Source organism: Anabas testudineus, chromosome 5 (assembly GCF_900324465.2).
Source record: "Anabas testudineus chromosome 5, fAnaTes1.2, whole genome shotgun sequence".
Taxonomy (NCBI): Eukaryota; Metazoa; Chordata; class Actinopteri; order Anabantiformes; family Anabantidae; genus Anabas; species Anabas testudineus.
In genome coordinates, this window is record NC_046614.1 from 8,514,520 (window position 1) to 8,532,140 (window position 17,621).

A 17,621-nucleotide genomic window follows, 5' to 3' on the forward strand; every position below is an offset into this window, starting at 1 on the left:
CTCAGTTATCAGAGAGAGGGAGAGAGAGAGAGAGAGAGAGAGAGAGAGAGGCAGAGAAAGGAGCAGAATGAGGTGAAATGTTTGGGAGACGAGGGACAAAAAGGCTGAAAGCACACATTTGTACAGGCTAGAAACTGGATGTTCACACATTTAAATTAGTGTAGAAAACGGATTCTATCCACAGGTATTTTACATACTGTAGCTTTCCTCATATGCACATCAACCAGCTGCAGATAAAAGTCTGAATATTACATATGCATGTGTAACACTGCTGAAATGTCTCACTGCAAAGGAGACAGGTTACCTTAAACGCCTCGTTGTCTTACTTGGTCATTACAGATAAGAGTCCAGAGTAAAACCGTCCATTATAATCTGCACAGGTGCCTGGGTGTCGATGCGCTGATGATATTAATATGTTAAAATCAATGGTCAATCAATGTCTCCTATGTATTCAACAAGGTAGAGATTGCATTTGAGAAGTTTTGAGAACTGATAATGAATGTTCCAGATTGAAAAGGCTGCAGTACTGCAGATGGGAAACCGTTCCATAACTCCATTTGTGACTGTAGAAAGCCCATGTTCCAAAAGAAAGCCACAGATGATGAGGTCATCTCTACATCAGCTACTAGCAACATAACCTGAATCAGTGACTAAGTTACTTTGTAAGCAGTGTAGGCAGCTGGCTTTGACAATAAAGGATGATACTGTATGGTTCTGTCCTGTTCTGCATTCATTTATATATTGTTTATAACAGTACTGCCCCACCAGTTATGCATGGGATTGCATCTCACGTATGTGTAGTATAAATATCTGATTATGTACACGGCTGACACGCCCAATCAAGCAACACAAAGTTAACAGCGGGTATATCCGTGGCCTAATGGAACCGCATATTTGAATTGTGGGAAGAAACCAGACTTCAGGCGCAGGCAGAAATTGCAAGCTCCACGCAGAAAGGCAGCTAGCTGATTTAACCCTGTGAGGCGGCAGTGCTAACCAGTCTGCCATACGTATGAAAAAAAGTGTCACTATGACGCTGTTGTTTTCACAGAGTATGCAAATATGTTTCAGTAGCGTTTACACATTACAAAGCAATCTGTGAGGAATGTGCATTTACATTATAAAAAAGTATATTGTATTGTTGCATTTACTGTCCATTGTGTTTTATTTAGAATTCATGCCAGGTTCGTTTTTTTTGTGCAAGTATTTTTTTGCCACATTGAAATCAATGAGGAGGTTGTCCTTTTTATTTTAACACAGTGCTATTGTCTAGCTTTACTAATAATTTTGCCTCCAACGTCACTATATGATGTATTGTATTATTGTTATCTTAAGTAACGCCATACTTAGATCTCTGATCTGCAATTATCAAATTTATACAAATGTACTTTTTATGAATTATTACATATCTAACCGTTACATGTCAATAAACAAAACAAAAAAATATATTAAAAAAAGAGAAGAGGCGCCATTAGCTGTTGAGGCTGTGCTTGGTAGCTTTAAAGTATATTTCACAACCTCAGTATTCAGGTTTTAAATATATAATGCAGTATTGCAAATTGCGGCAACATGACTTATATTTTTGATTGATTGCTGAAGGTTTTGTCTCAGATTGTGTCTTGTAGTGGTATGGATAAAGGAGCATGCTCTTCCCAGCAAACTACACACACCACACACACAAATACTTACATGCAACATGCTTGAGTTCTGCCAGTCTTCTCCTCACTACTCCGTCTGTGTGGGGGTGGCTGGTGCATGGCACATCACTTAAAATAGACATTTGCTCTCTTTGCAAGAGGCGGTTGACAAAGGAGTGAGAGGAAATGAATGTGCATGAGGGAGTGAGAGAGTGTGACAAACACAGGAAAAGGGTGGGAGATAGAAAGACAGGCAGAGAGGAAGACACAGCATCTACCTCTGCACCAAACTAGTACTCAAGGAAAAAACAAACACACGCATGTGCGCAGGTTTGAAATGGAGCCAATGAGAGAAAATGAATATTTGAGATGGGGGGGAATGAGGCAGTTTTGCAGGGAAGTAAATGGGCACAGGTGCAGGCAGCAGAGATGCAAGTAGCACAGATGACAGACGCAAAGCCACAAACCATCATACTATACTGTACACTATCTTCAGATTAATGTAAGCTTATCAATCAGCTTAGAAAGACTAAAATTAACATATTAGACCAGATTTCTGCAAAGTCTTTTGAACACTGTCAACTTGCAAATTACCCTCAATTTGTTATGCACTGTATGTGAGATGTAAAACTAGATAAAACATTTAGTTATGTTCTGACTGTGATCATCATTGGCCTTATTTCAAAGTCTATATGTAAAACAAACTGGATGTGCAGAGTAAAACAAGCACAAAACGTGAATAATCATATTATACACGTATATGTTGACATCAAAGGCCTGATGACTCTTCGTCAGATGAGACTTAACTTGAGATGGCTTTGAATCTGGATGGTGAAAACAAAATGAAAATGAATCACGTTTCACTCTGTATGGATGTTAGTACATTCCGTCATTGTTAATCTCCACTCGCAAACGCCTAAAGTTGAGCAGTCAGCAGAATAGAGCTGGCTTGTGTGTCATCTCGCTGTCTTTCCTCACCCTCCCCCCAGCGGCACACATCTTCCCAGTGCTTAAGATAAGTGACAAGACATCAGAGCCAAAGAAGCGCTTTAATGCCAAGAGAAAACTCGGTGCCTGTACGTGGGTGGATACCTCCATCTATGTGTGTGTGTGTGTGTGTGTATGTGGGGCTGCATTGTTGAGCATGCGCGTGTGTGAGCATGCACGAGTTACCGTAAGTGTTGAATATTCAGGTTGGTGCGTGCATTATATCACTCTACGTCTGTCTGAGTGAACACCTTCCTTTGCAACTGTAAACGTTTGTGTAGAAACGCCCGTGACTGTGTTTACGTGTTTGTGCGTGCACCCTCTGCTCTCGCTAAGGTTATCCATCACCATGAGCATCAGATGACATCACCACAGACCCCCATTCTGCAACTCTTACCCTTCCACCTACCCCTCATACACCACTCTGATGGGTTGGCAGGGTGCCACCACCCACCTGCCTCACCACCACCCCCCTTCTCCTCCTCCCTTCATCTTGTCCTGCATTTAACTCAACTCTGCTGCTGCACTGAAAGTGCTGAATCATCACCGCTGGCCACAATATACAAGGCTGACATGGGTCAGCTCTGGGGTGTGCTGGTGTGTGTGTGTGTGTGCAGCTGTGTGTGATCGTGCATGTCTCCGTGTGTATTAGCGTGGTGGATTTATAATCAATACAGCACCACCTCCCAGCCCCTATACTCTTGTAAGGCCGTAGCTGTGTTAATGAACTGTGATTCACATGGGGTGCATTATGACAGCCGCTAACCTTATTATTAAGCCCCCTGTAACAGCTCTGGGAGAGAATTGCGGCTTAAAGTGAACCCTTAATGGACATGTACTTTTTTCATTCTCCTAGTAATGTAGACTTATGTTCTAGACAGTGGGTCTTAATTTCCAATCAATGTAAAGGGAGGTGTCGTGAACACTGGCAGTATTTTTGTATCTGGACTGAGTTCAGCATGCAATCGTTGGGACTTAATGGAAATATCCACTAACCTCCAGGACTAAAAACACTGGGCCTCATTCACTGACCATTCGTAAGATGAAATTTCTTTTTAAAACCCACTAAGTGTATGCACTTTTCACAAAGGTTGTTCACCAGTGTTTTCTTATTTACATTCACATTTATTAATGGCTACTGCTTTTTCGCTGATTCCACAGTTATATAATATAGTTATAGTGGTAGTTATATAATGTTACTAATTTAATCTTTACTAATAACATCTATTCTAATGCTGTACAGTACAGTATGGTCCTGATTTACTAAATAATGGTGGCTATGTGTAAATGAGGGTTTTGTGTGTTTCACTGATGTTTGTCATGGAGAGTTTGGAGAATGGCTACACATACCTTTTCCTTTCTTTAATGCATGGAATAATTTTTACAAATCTTATAAGGACTAACCTAAAGGCCAGTCATCTCCATACTTGCTCCATACTCCTAAGTTGGAAAAATGGAAGCTGTTCCTCAGAATAAATGAATTACATACTGACCCATAGTAATTTGCCACAATATAGGTTATTAGAATGTCGCAGTCACAATCAATCTGCACATTTAAAGAAAGTGCATACTCGTGATTCTTGCACAACTCAAAGTGTGTGGCAATTATGTACAGTCAGTCCCTCCTATGACTCTCAGGAAGCCAACAACGACACAAAAAACATGTTTGACCTCATTCAGTGAATCCTGATGCAAAACTTTAATTATGGCTTATTCTCAACACGAGGATTTGAAATGCAAAGATGCAAGAATTTTTCGTAAGTATCGCATGGCTTCTTCTTGTAACAGGTTCCAAAACAGCCTGTAGTTCACCAAGAAACAGATGTTCATGTACTGTATAGTATCATGCATTTCATTCTCATGTGAATGTTTTAAAACCCAAATACAATATATCGTATTTTAAAGCCAGACGTTGCTTCCGTAATGCACATAACCTATCACACCTACTGTACTGTAGATATTATGACATCACTGACCTTACAGTTTCACTAGTTTAGAGCGATTTTTCTTCTTTCTCATTTGGTATTAAACGATGTTGATCATATTGTTCAGGTTCAAAGTTTTAATTTGATGAGTGGTGATAAGGTGCTTGTCACCTTCCTGAAAAGGTCTTTCCACACAATGTTTTAAATACATCAAGAAGCACACATGATTGCTTACTGATTTCCAAGTGTCTTCAGTCATAATAGGGTGGTTGCATTCCATTTTATGTTTATAATTACAACCGTCACAGCACATTACCTTAGTCGCTGTTGATGAAATTAATATCAGCAAGTGAATATGGCCATTTTAAAATGCAATGTGGGGTTTATATGTCATTGAATGTACAGTATTCTGACCTTATGGCATTTTGTAGGTTAATGACTTCAGTGAAGTCATTACTTGTCAATACCTGGCATTGGAATTGAATGTTAAATCACACTAGCTTGTACAGTATGTGGTTGTAGAGCTACCAAAGTGCATGAGCTGTAGGAAAGATTAATCACATACCTTGTCCAACACACGCAAAAGTAGAAACTAGCATTGAGCCCGAAGTTGATTCGCTGATAGAGGTGTTTGTCTTTACAGCCCATTACAGAAAGACCTGTTTGGAGAAATCTACTAGAAGCAAAACAATTTGTGAAGAACCTCATTTCATAACTTAATGGGCCATATCATTACATTGATTCTTGATTTGCTCACACACTGAACTGTTTCCTCATGGTTCAGTTGACATGATTGCACACAGCAAAGAGAAAAATGTGGAATGTGTAAATGGTTTGCAGTTGTCTTGTCTATCCAAATGTGTGACTGTCTACTCTCCTCGCAATTTGTATTTCCGCCTGTAAACTTTCATTCATCTGGTCATCCAGTTAAACTCAGTACAATGAATTAGAAAGGGCGCTTGTAATGCTCTTGTGTGTTTTTTTCCTGAACAGCAATTTGCATGTGTCCTGGCTTGGTGTGTGTATGTGTATGAGTTTGTGTGTTATGTATGTGGGACACTCATGTGCAAAATGACCTTAGTGTTGTCCAGCTGCCCCTGCAACATGTTGCCGCAGCTGTTTGAAGGTCTGTCTGCTGCTTCAGAGGAAGGCATGTGTACGTCTGACTGGCCAAGCTGTTCAGGGGTCACACCAGAATGAACCCTTCTTAAGGTCACACACAAACAGGAAGTGCATTATGGTGCAGGATGTATACCATGTCTTAAGAATGAGGTGTTAATTAGAAATTAGTTTTAGCTGCTGCTCATTTTTCAATTCTCTTTTCTCTTGTCAAGAAAATAACAATTTATTGAAAGTAGAATGCTTCTGTGATTTATTTACATACCTTAAGAAATTATAGTCGGTAGAATGACAGTACAGCAATAAAGAAAGAAATTAAGTTGAATGTATTGTCATGTTCTGGTACTGGAAATGCCAAAAAGTAACAGTAAGCAGTTATCCTGTTAACTTTAAAATGAGCACATAAAGCACGTTAAAACAAGAAGAAACTAAACGCTGAGTATGGAAGAGTCACTTAGTTGTGGTGGTATCATTTCAACTTACTAAGAGGAATCTGGCTATTCCATATAATAGAAATTTTAAAAGGTCTTATAGCAGTGAATGATTTATTAACAGAACAGTATGTGACACTCCTGCTCATCCTAAAAAAGTCAGTTCCTCTATAGTGCTGCAGTATTAAAATGCACTTCATAAAAGCAGCCAAGGACTCTGAGAAGAGGCAGAAAAGATCTGGACTCTCCACATTCCAGCAATAAAATCATCTCCTGCCTCAAGTCATTTCATAAAATGGCAGCGATAAAGAGATAGACTGCTCTTTATTGTTTTTAGATTGCGGGCACTTTGCGAACTCTCCTCGCCTGTGTCTAGAATAATGTAAATATTTCACAGCTATGTGCCCGCTAATACATAAAACAGATATATAAGTCCAATAAAGCTGCATAACTGTTTGTGCCTGGCTTCCCCTGAGGGGCCAAACACTTTAGCAAAAGGGAATATTCCCCACTCAGCTGACAGAGGGGACACTAAGGCTACCCTGATGAATGGCAGGCACCTGATGGGCCTTGGAGACTGTCAGCATTACACATAGCCTGTAGTGCCTTGACCGTCTTCTTGAGAAGTATCACGAAGTATCTCAGAAGTTCAAAGTGCTTAACAGGAAATTTAAGTGTTCATTTATTTTCCTCTGAAATTTAGACAGGTTATAATAATATGATAGAAATTCTTTCATGTTTTTTAAGGTAGTGGCAAAGTATTTCTTGCATACTGGGATCCAATTGCTCTAGCTGGGATATATAAATATACATGCAGACTCACACTTGTAAACAAAAAGAGAAGGAAATTAGTTTATTGAACTCTTTATCGGTAAATGCTTCCTGTGTATGGTGGTTTATCACTCACACCAGCTCATGACCAATAAGGTCCAGAACAGACAAGTGAATTGCTGCATACTGTGGGCAGCATTGCAACTATGCAATCTCTCAGGAGAAGAAAAAAAAAACCCTTTGAACGAATAGCAACAATCAGAATGGATTCCATCTCTTGGCATTACTTTAAATGCCAGCAGCAACCAAGACACTCGTCAGTAAGATGATGATGGAGAGGAGTATTCAGATGGACTTGTGGTGGAAACACAACAGCAGACAAAACAATGGGCCTAAGCTGAGAGGGCCGATTAGCATCATTATCAATGTCATTCACTTTGTTTTGTTTTGAAAACATGACATGGACGACGAATTATGAATTTTCTCAACTGTTTTGAGAATCGTTAGGCATAAATCAAACCACAGTTGATTGGAAGGAAAGAGTGTGACAGTAAGCTACATTTGCATTGCTGACACATTTTGTTCCCATAATTGGCTCCCAGTTACATTCGGAGATGTTCTTTTATAATACACTTGTGTAAACTTGGGAAATGATCTTGAACTTTACATATAATCCTGCAAAAGATATGTGTCTGAAGTTTTGACAAAAAATTGAATACAAAGATGTTACTTGAAGAAAACCTAAAAAACCTATTGGCGTTTGCAGAATACTGAGAGCTGCAGCACAGTACATTGAAAAGAAGGGTTAGCATACTGTAGATGTGATGTACAGTAGGTGTAGCTTAGACCTTATAGCCTTTACCCACATTCCTTCAAACTGGGCTGAGGCCGAAAAGTAAAATTGCATAAACAGACCCACTGGTTACCTCATCTTTGAATCTGAGTCTCAATCGATGTCTTAAACAATTACAGCGAAATGAGAACATGCATAGGGATTTACAGGTGTAAGGCCTGACCTCTCATCCATTTTACCTACCACTGGGACCCATTGTGACCCTAAAATTGCCAATATTGAAGCTCAGTGGGGTGAATAAGAATTGGTGGTGGGGGCAGAGGGGGGGACTAAAAGACGAGACAGCCACAGCTGTGCTTTGCTGTTGCCTCACGGAGACAGAAGAAGAGGGGAAAAATCATAATCTCACGCTGTCTGATGCAAGCTTAAATGCTCTATTGCTTTGCCGATCACGTTGTGCTCCCATCATCTTTCCCTGGCGTCTCCAAGACAAATCTGGGCTTCTGCCATGCACACACGCAAACCACTATGCACTGCAACAACAGCAGCTGAGGCGTGATGAATGACGCTCTCGTCCCGACGGGTCCCTGTCGGTGCATGTTCAAGTGGATGGGATTGAATTTAACCATAGAAATGACAGGCCATTCTTTTTTAGGGCACGGGGCAGGCTACATGAATGGTTTGTGGCGACAAGGGGCTCAGTGATTGATGCCCCATGAGGAAGAGCCAGCAAATCTTCGTAGAAAGACGAGGGAAAACCACCCTTGTCATAAATGTGAGCGCCTGGAGAATCCATGGTTTGTGGTACTTTTCCTGAACCTAGCCACTCCTTATCCTCTTTACCACCTGATCCCTGTTTGAAGGAGCTTATACTTCTCCACATCCAACTAAAATGGTCCTATTTATCACAGCCTGACATTTCTGTCATCAGAGGCCGACAATGTTTCTGGATGAGACACTTGAGTAATAGTCCAGAGAGCTGCAATGGAAGACGCAGCCTCTTTTGTCAGTCTGCTGAAGTAAAATGCACTTTAAATTACAGTTTCGTTCATAGTTGCATGTGTCTGCTTAGCTTTTGCCGCTACACCTGTCAGGCTTTGTTTTTTTTGCACGGCACGCACAGTTTACCGTGATAATGACAACAGGCTTACCGCTCAAAACGCTTGGTCATTTCTTAGACTGTGGCTCCCTGATTTTTTTTTTAGCTGTAGCTGTTTCTGTTGCCACCAATCAAGCCAACATGGGGTCCATCGGCGTTTCAGCCGACAGGTTTAAAAGCAAAACCACGAAAAAAGACTCATGAGCAGTGTTGTGGAAGTTCACGCTTAACAAGAGCTCGAAGTTCAGCTAGCACAGATTAAAATGAACTGATTCACGTTCATTTCTCTGTCACACCCTGTCAATTCTGTGAGATACTTGTTTCATATACAGTAGTAGGGTGGGGAGGGATAGTGGCTACTGTAACTGTTATAGAACACTGGAGTCCGAAATGAAGCTGGCCTATGCTCCGTGTGGTCCCTGAAGGCCACATATACATCTAGTGAGCATTGACAGCGATGTAGGATGAGGGAGAGCAGGGATGCACATCGAGTGCCCTTTCCCACTCGAGTTCACCCTGCCTATGAACACGCTCACATGTTTAAGTGGCAAAATAATCCTTTCAGTTCATCGTTCACAAATAAAATGAGCATGTTCAATGATCGCATTTCTTTTAGCACATTCATGCACAACACTGCTCCCGAAGCTGTACAGCAACTGCTACACACGTTATATTGCATTAAAACGCTAAAGCTGCATGTTGTAGAAAACATAATTGGCCTCATTATAGAGATAAAGTACAGTATGTTTCACAATTAAGAGTTTTAAGATGAAAACTAGACATTGTGCTTGATTAACATCCAGTCCCTTCTAAAAGTATTGGAATGGCACAGCAAAATCTTTTGTTTACTGTACAAACAAAGACGTGGCTTTAAGATAAAATGAACACAATTTTAATTTCTAATGTCTTAAAATAATAATTAATGAAGGTATTAAGCTATACTGTACAAACATACTAATGTTTGCCATTTATGCTAGAACAGTTTAATCCAGACTTCTCTTCTTCTAAGACACTGTCTTACAAACTAACTACATAGTATTATAACCCCAGCAGTATTTACTGTATACCTCTTTTGTATGTGGGAATATTTAAATCTTGACAGAGCAGCCATTCCTAAACGTGATTGCTAAGCAATGACTGGAGGAAGGACATTAGCAAACACACAACCTCTGTAAAAAAGGTCTGCAGTCTTTTGTGTAACTGTACTGTACAATTTAGAATATCTAAAATATCAAATGCTCGCTAAAACTGAGGATCCCAATATTGCAGAAACATTTCTTGACACACAGGCTAACCCTCCTCATCACTGCAAACAATTACAAGTGGACCTGGCATCCCAGAATAGGGACTTCAGCGCTCACAAGGAAATGCTGAAGCCTCCAGAACAATGGAGGGGTTAAGAGGGTGAGACCCTGGGAAGGATTAGGAGCATGTTTTCCACTATCTTCACTTCAGCAGGCATCTCTGCAGACCTCTTTTAGGCCCGCTTGAGCTTGGCTCTGTCTTCTTATCCGCTGAAGTTCTGGAAGCAGCAAAAAAAAAAAAAAACACAATCAGAGTTCCAGTCTCCAAATCAGCTGGGTTAACAGGCAGGGATGCCTGATGTCCCCAAGTGTATGCCGCCCACATTTCTCTCTTCCCCCGTCTCGCTCAGACATACACATACATATACACAAAGAGAGAGCGAGTCTTGCTAATTCGCTAACATCATTGTAGTGAAGAAGAATGCAATTAAAACTGCTCTTGATAATTAACCCAGATCCATCTCCAGCCGCATCTCTGCTGATTATATAAACGGCCATTAACGGGAAGCTATGAATATTCATCAGTCGTGAGTGGTCTTAAGATGGTAGTTATTTTATCTTTTAGGGTGGGTGGAAATGGGGTATGGAAGAGGGGATGAAGTGGGGGTTGCAGAATGGGGGTGCTGTTTGGCTGTGACTGATTACCACACAGTTGGGGAGAATGTAATCCATGACTGCAGCTTCAAAGCGCTGTTAATAAGCATTTTGTTGTTGTCTGTTTGTTGTTAAGTTGCACATTTTTTTATATCGTTTGCTGATTCTGTTTGAGGTCCTGAGTCTTTAATATGGTTCAGTATTACATTAAAATACTTTCATGTAAATTAGATTCGTGCATTCAATATTTGCCGTTGCAAAACAATGAGACACAACAACTTTCTCTTGTAAAGTGTAATAAAAAAACATTTTTGAAACAAACTCATACAGCAGAAATTTCCCACTGACTCCATGTTTACATATATTATTAACTTTTTATCAAACAGGACCTGAGCGCTCTAACAGAAATCTGTCAAGCTCAAAGTTTAGTTGAGGGAGTTGACAGAAATAGGTTTCAGTACATTATAAATGGGGGGAAGATAATCAGTCTTGTGAATTGTGACCACATTGTGTCAATGCTGTGATCTTGCCATAAGACTTCAGCAGCAGCAAACAGAGCAGAACAGAGAGAAGCAGGAGAGGGAGAGTGAAAGAGGTGGAGAGAAACCTTTCATGATAAAAACTGCCCGCTCACAGTGCGATAAATTGGGAGATGACACAAGTCACAGCACAACAAAAGGGGAGAACATTGGATGGGGACCCTTCACTGAGAAATTGATGAGATCGAGCCTGAAAGAATTGTCTCTGTGAGCCAACACTTTGGGCTTAGCTCCCAAAACACTCCAGGATTAAGACAACATCCCACTGGAGGTGGAGTTGGCATGATCCTGTTAGTCTCTCATGAATTCTCTGATGCTTTCTGCACTTCTTTGAAGCCACTAATACCTTGTCTCAGACTTGGCATAGTTCTTTTATTGGACAAAGAAAATACATACAATAACACAGATACAACTGCAGCCATTTCCCCAAATAGCTGGAAAATACAAGAACCGGGTGTCTTTGTCATAAGTGATCCTCCCTCACCTGGTTCTGCATGTGAAAATAGAAGTGGCATATTGAACAGCTCATCACTCTCTTCAGCACTCCACATCAGATAAACTTTTTGATCTGTTTGAGATCAGTAGCCTCCTCTAGTAGCTCAGCTACTAAAGGAGACGTGTTGACATTTGAAGACAGTGTGCATGTGCCCTTGCTTTTGATTTTCTTTCATCCGTCAGAAATGATTCTGTATACAGGAAATCAAACCCCTGATATCAAATGTGTTCTTTAAACATTCCTCATGGCCGAACATCCTAATACATGATGACCAACCCAGGCACCAAAATGACACCTGGTATCTCTTACAATGACACAGAAAATGATGGCTAGTGCAGTGTTAGACAGTCTCGATCACAGTCCCCATCTGAAAGCACTAAAGTTTGTTTTGCATGTCTAATGAGTTATTTACAAGTATTAATTTAATGTACACATCCACGTCTGTGCATTTTTCTCATCTGTCACATGGGTCCAGTTTTGCAAACCTGCAACAACAAAGCTTGGTACCAGACCAACACTTTTCTCCCATGACTCCTGTCTATAGCCTATGCCCATGCTAACTTTAGTTTAACACATACACCAGTCATCCACGACATGAACACTACCTTTTAATGTCGCTTTTAATGTTAGGGTGTGCTGGTGTGGACACAGACAGTTTCACATGTTTGAAGCTACACAACATTGTGCTCAGCAGCTATGATACACTGTGTTTATTGTTGTTCAGACACCTGTCGATCAAAGCAGCATTAAAATTAAACTACAAGATCACATCACCACATCGTGACACTGGTTTGGCTGATCACTGACTGACTCACTTCCAAATTTCTGATGAATATTCATACATATTCTGACCTTTAGATTCTCTTTGGAGAAAAATAACTATTAGGAGATTCAGTATGTTTTAATGATCACTTTTCTGTTTGTATTAGTAGCACAGCAGTAACACATGGGGCATATTTATGACTTTGTTCAATTCACACACACAAGTGTTCGAGCATAACACACAAATCACTCCTCCTCATCTGCATTGCCTCTATTGCTCAGTTTAATATGGCTACATTACAGCTGAAGGGTTTGTTTAGTCTGAATTAAGATGTTGAATCAGCAACTGAGATACTAACCCCCGAGGCAAGCACTGAAGGACTCAATGAACAGAGCAAATGTACAGTTGTGCTCACACCATTAATTTGCATTGCATTTAGAGGGAGTCTACAGAGGAAAAGAACAGCTAAGTTTGGGAGCTTGTGATTTCAAGGTGGTTGTTGATCATGTAACCAGCTAGCAGAAGTCATTTGAAATGCAGTTTTGCGTGTTAAATTTTATGTAATGTAAATTCAGCTGGCTCTATTTTTTGCTGTGTTGTTAATCTAAAGAACTTTATTTGCAGTGTGTTTTGTTTTTCAACTTTAATAAAGATACAAAATAAAGTATGCTTAGTCGCTGGGTGAAATTATACAGTCACCTTGAATACTTGGATGTAGCAATAAAGGCATAAAAACATGCCAAAACAGTCAATGAGAATATTATTCTGTATCCAGTATCTTAGACAAAAGAAGAAGGAAAACTGAACAATCACGAGTTTAAGAGCTTAAAATATGTTTTACATGAAAATCTGATTGACCGTGAGTTGGGATGGTCTTGGACAGGCATAGAAAAATCTTTTCTAACCAGGTTCAACAGAAGCAAAAAAACATAGCCAGATATTTCAAAAGAAGTCCAATGGGTTTAAAATGGTTTTACTGAATTTCTTGTCCAGGTACCATGAAAAGTTGCTTCAAATTACAGCATGCTGATGAAGAAGGATGTTTTCACAGATACCTTTTAATGAATATTTTTTGTGACATGATTGAATTCAGCCTGTTTTTTTTACCCATGATTAATATTGCCAATAAACACTGATTATACTCACAGATTTGTAAAATAAAAGACATCACTTTCAGCAATTCCTTGTTGCTGTGTGTGAAGGGATTGAATCTTACACGTGTATGTGGCATGTGCGCAAACGTCGAGCATAAACACCCACATTTTATGCTCTCCCATAAATATGATGGTCTAGAAATGATATGTTGACTTATTATGACATGTCATACGCACACTTAAACCTTTAAACCTCTCTGAGCACCAAGTGATTCCCTTCAAACCTGGGTTTTCATGGAACTAGCTAAGAATCCACGGATTTGGTTATGGAAGCACTTAAAAAACCAATGAAGCGCTTGGTTCACAGCTGTGTTCCCAGAGAAGCTGTCAAGAGGTTAGTGTCTCCCACATCACGTAGTCTCTAACACACTGCATGAACAGAACACCATGTGGGTTTTAAACAACAGCCTGATAGGTTTATTTAGCCTTATCATAAAATACACTGATATTAGTAGACACTGGCTAATTTTCACTTATTTACAATAATAATCCTAAAAAAAATGTCCCTGCTTTTAAATTTTATAACACAACTTCATGGCTGTTAACAGCTGTTAGTGGGAACATGCAGTGCACATGGATTGCATGCACTTGCTAGTCAGCTCCATTAGCAGGATGTTGGGGTGCATGATCGGGTCACAAAAACATAAGACTATCCCATGGGAGACCAAGGTTCAATTCTACTATAAAATACTGCAGTTTGTATTTTTATTTTATTATCTATCACTGTCTGTTACCATGAGGGCTGTAACACTAAGAAAAATTTAGTAAGTTTAACTGAAATCTTTTTGTACTAAACCTAACCAGGTACTTTTTTTTTTTACTAATCCTTTATGTGGCTTATTGTAACCAAACCGTGATGGTTCCATAATCGTAAATGCATCTTTTTAAGTAGTTTGAATGACAACAAAGGTCCAGTACATCGGCCACTTTCAATTTCACCTGCTACTAAAGGGTTGCTGCTGTATTTCACAATAGAGGTGCTGTTTCAATAGACACTCCTATGTGTAGTATAAGAGGGTTGAGCTGAAGTGCAATAGAAGCACCTCTTAATATAATGCACTCCTGTACGACTGTACCACCCACTAAAACCTCAATAATAAACATGTAGTAGAATTATCACCTTTATGACAATTTTAACAACAAACTGAGAAATGATAACCTCGTAAAATGGTTCAGCCACAGAACCGGATTGCATTAGATTGTACAGGTGTACCTTATTACGTAAAGTACATGACTGTTACCTATTACATATATGACTGTTTATTAATGCTAACTTTAACCCCCCCTCCCACACACACACACACACCCTCTTTACCGTTGCCAAATCCCAAAGTATGCAGATTGTGGAGATTTTAAATGAACACGATTCTGAAGTACTGCAGATCTGACAAACTGATCAAAGCAGCGTTTGTACCATATACTTTCTACAATGTTATGCAGAAAGGCTTGAATCAGCAGAAAACACGAAGCCCATTAATGTGTTGGCTGATTTATGATCCATCAGACAGTTAATTAATTTGATGAGACACAGCAGAGTGTCACTATCAAGGAGGGTCATTCGAAACAGAGGACTACATTTTTTCCAAGGATAAAATTGTCAAGTGCGTCTATGTGGGAATTTACTTCATTCTGGTCAAACACAGACGAGAGAGCGAGAGAGAGAAAATAAGAAGACAGGGATGACATCTTTAAAAACACAGTTAGATGGACTGAGTAGTCCTGTGTATTTCCATTCCCTCACAACACCTCCATCAAATTAATCAGCAGTAGAGGACAGTCAGATTACACGGCATTGCTAACATTTCAGGGCTGAGTGACAGTTTCAAAGAGGTAGATTAATTTTGTCAAAAATATGATGGGGGTCTTCATGCCATTGAAAGTGGAAATGAAGATGTCAGAGTCAATTTTTCTACCAAATGAAGTGGCCATCATCTCAAGTTTCAATCTTGTTTCTCTCCACATACATCTGTCATTCTCTCCTTTTAGCTAATGAAATGACAAAAAAAACAAAAGTTGAGGAGTGGGCTTCATGACTTTACTCAATTAATACACAAGCAGCGAATGTGGATCAGAACAACAATCTGCATCCCTCAGCCCCACAGTCAGTTGCTCTACATGCGCCCTCATCCCTCACGCTATCTCTCCCTCTCTCTCTGCGTGATTTATCTGTGAGTCTGTGGTAGGATTGACTCTCTTCTGTACAGCAGGCCATTAAAGCCTGGGGGAGATTCACCTTGCCAGGCAGCTGGCTCAAATGAAAAGCTAAAAGAGCACATTAACTCATCAATATGAGGGCATGAAGATGAAAACAGTTGTCAGAGGCCTGCCAGAAATAACTGATCGCATAATGCCGCTCTATTGTATGTAAGTGAGGTCATGGGAGTCAAACAGCAGCTAAAGACACAAGAAAGTGAGAGCACAGACTACTGGGAACCTTTGATAGACACACTAAAGTCAAAATCCTTCGTAAAAATAACACCTGAGTGTGTCATCTTCAGAGCAAGTTATAAATATGTCATCCAGCACGGCGAGATTAAAGCAGTGCTCTTACTTACTGTTGTTTATGCTTTTGAAAGCCATAACGTCTTCAGTAACCTTCCAAGCTGTTTTAGTTTGTGGTTAAAATACCCTTTTTTCTATCCATTCACCAGTCTGGAAGCATGTTGTATGTATTACACAGGCAGCTCATCTTTAGTCTGTGGCTATTTTATTAAGAACTCACGGTGTGAAGCCAGATCACACAAACTCTCTCAAACTGTTTTTGTTGGTGTGTGTGTGTGTGTGTGTGTATATATGTGTGTCTGAGCAAAGTCTTGTGCACACACAAGACATTTTCTGAAAGGTGCTCTGTCGCTATGCAGCATGAAACACTGTGCAGAGCACATTAGCGTTGGGTATCCTAGAGTGGGCGCATCACTCAATACCAGTCACAAACCATTTACCACATGGTGGGGGAAGCTTCTTCCACTGCAGAGAGTCCCCTCACACGGTCTCAAATATCATCGCATGCCTCAGTACAAACTGCTGGAAAGGCCTGCGTGCTATTTTGTGCATAATGCCTGTGTGTGTCTTCTTCTTCTTACTTCTCTCTTGTTATCAGTTGTGCTGAAAAGTGCTTCAGCATCAATCAACTTAGTTAATTGGGCTACAGTTGGAAAGCTCATATCTGTAACATATGAAAATTTAATTTCATACCAGAACACATTAAGTTATGTCAGTTTTAGTTGCAATTACATGGGCATCACTAGGCAACAAACCTTGCAAACCCACACTCCTTTTCAGCTCGTCAGCAGTTTGGTTTATTTCCTGTCTCGTGCCTTATTCCCTGACTTGTTTAACAGTGAACTAATTCCTGAAGATAGTACCGCTCTTGTGCATCATAGAACCACTGGATCTCTTTAATGCTGTTTTCCATGTTGTTCTATATTTAGGTACCTGATCATGTCATATACTGTATTTTCATATTAATCAACATAAATACAGACATATGATAGTGTTATTAATTCACCTGCTAATACTATATTGTTTCTAGCTTAAGATGTACAGGCAGATCCTAACAGACACACTCTTTGCACACTATGTCCGCATCGCTTGTTCTTCTTCTTTTTTTTTTTTTTTTTTCTGCTGAAAGAAAAGTCAAATTAATTCTATAATGTTTCACCAAAGCTTATCCTGCAATGCTTTGAGTGGAGGTCATTTCTGCACTCAATTACGTCAGAAATGAAGTAGACAGGAGAAAAAATATTCTCAATGTAAATCACTCTCCCTCTTCCAACTGAATGTATAATGGATTGTGTAACCTCAGTAATAATCCTGTTAAACAATTCCTAAGAACTTGGGGATAAAGGAGCCTTCAGATAAGGGCTGTTTTAGGCATCTCTTCCTCTGGAAAATCCTCTGCAGGGCTGAGTTGCAACGGGGAATCATAATGAGTTGATAAATAAATAAGAAGCTTGAAATTTCGCCAGTACCTATGCTCCAAAAGACAGAGGGGAGAGACAGAGATAGA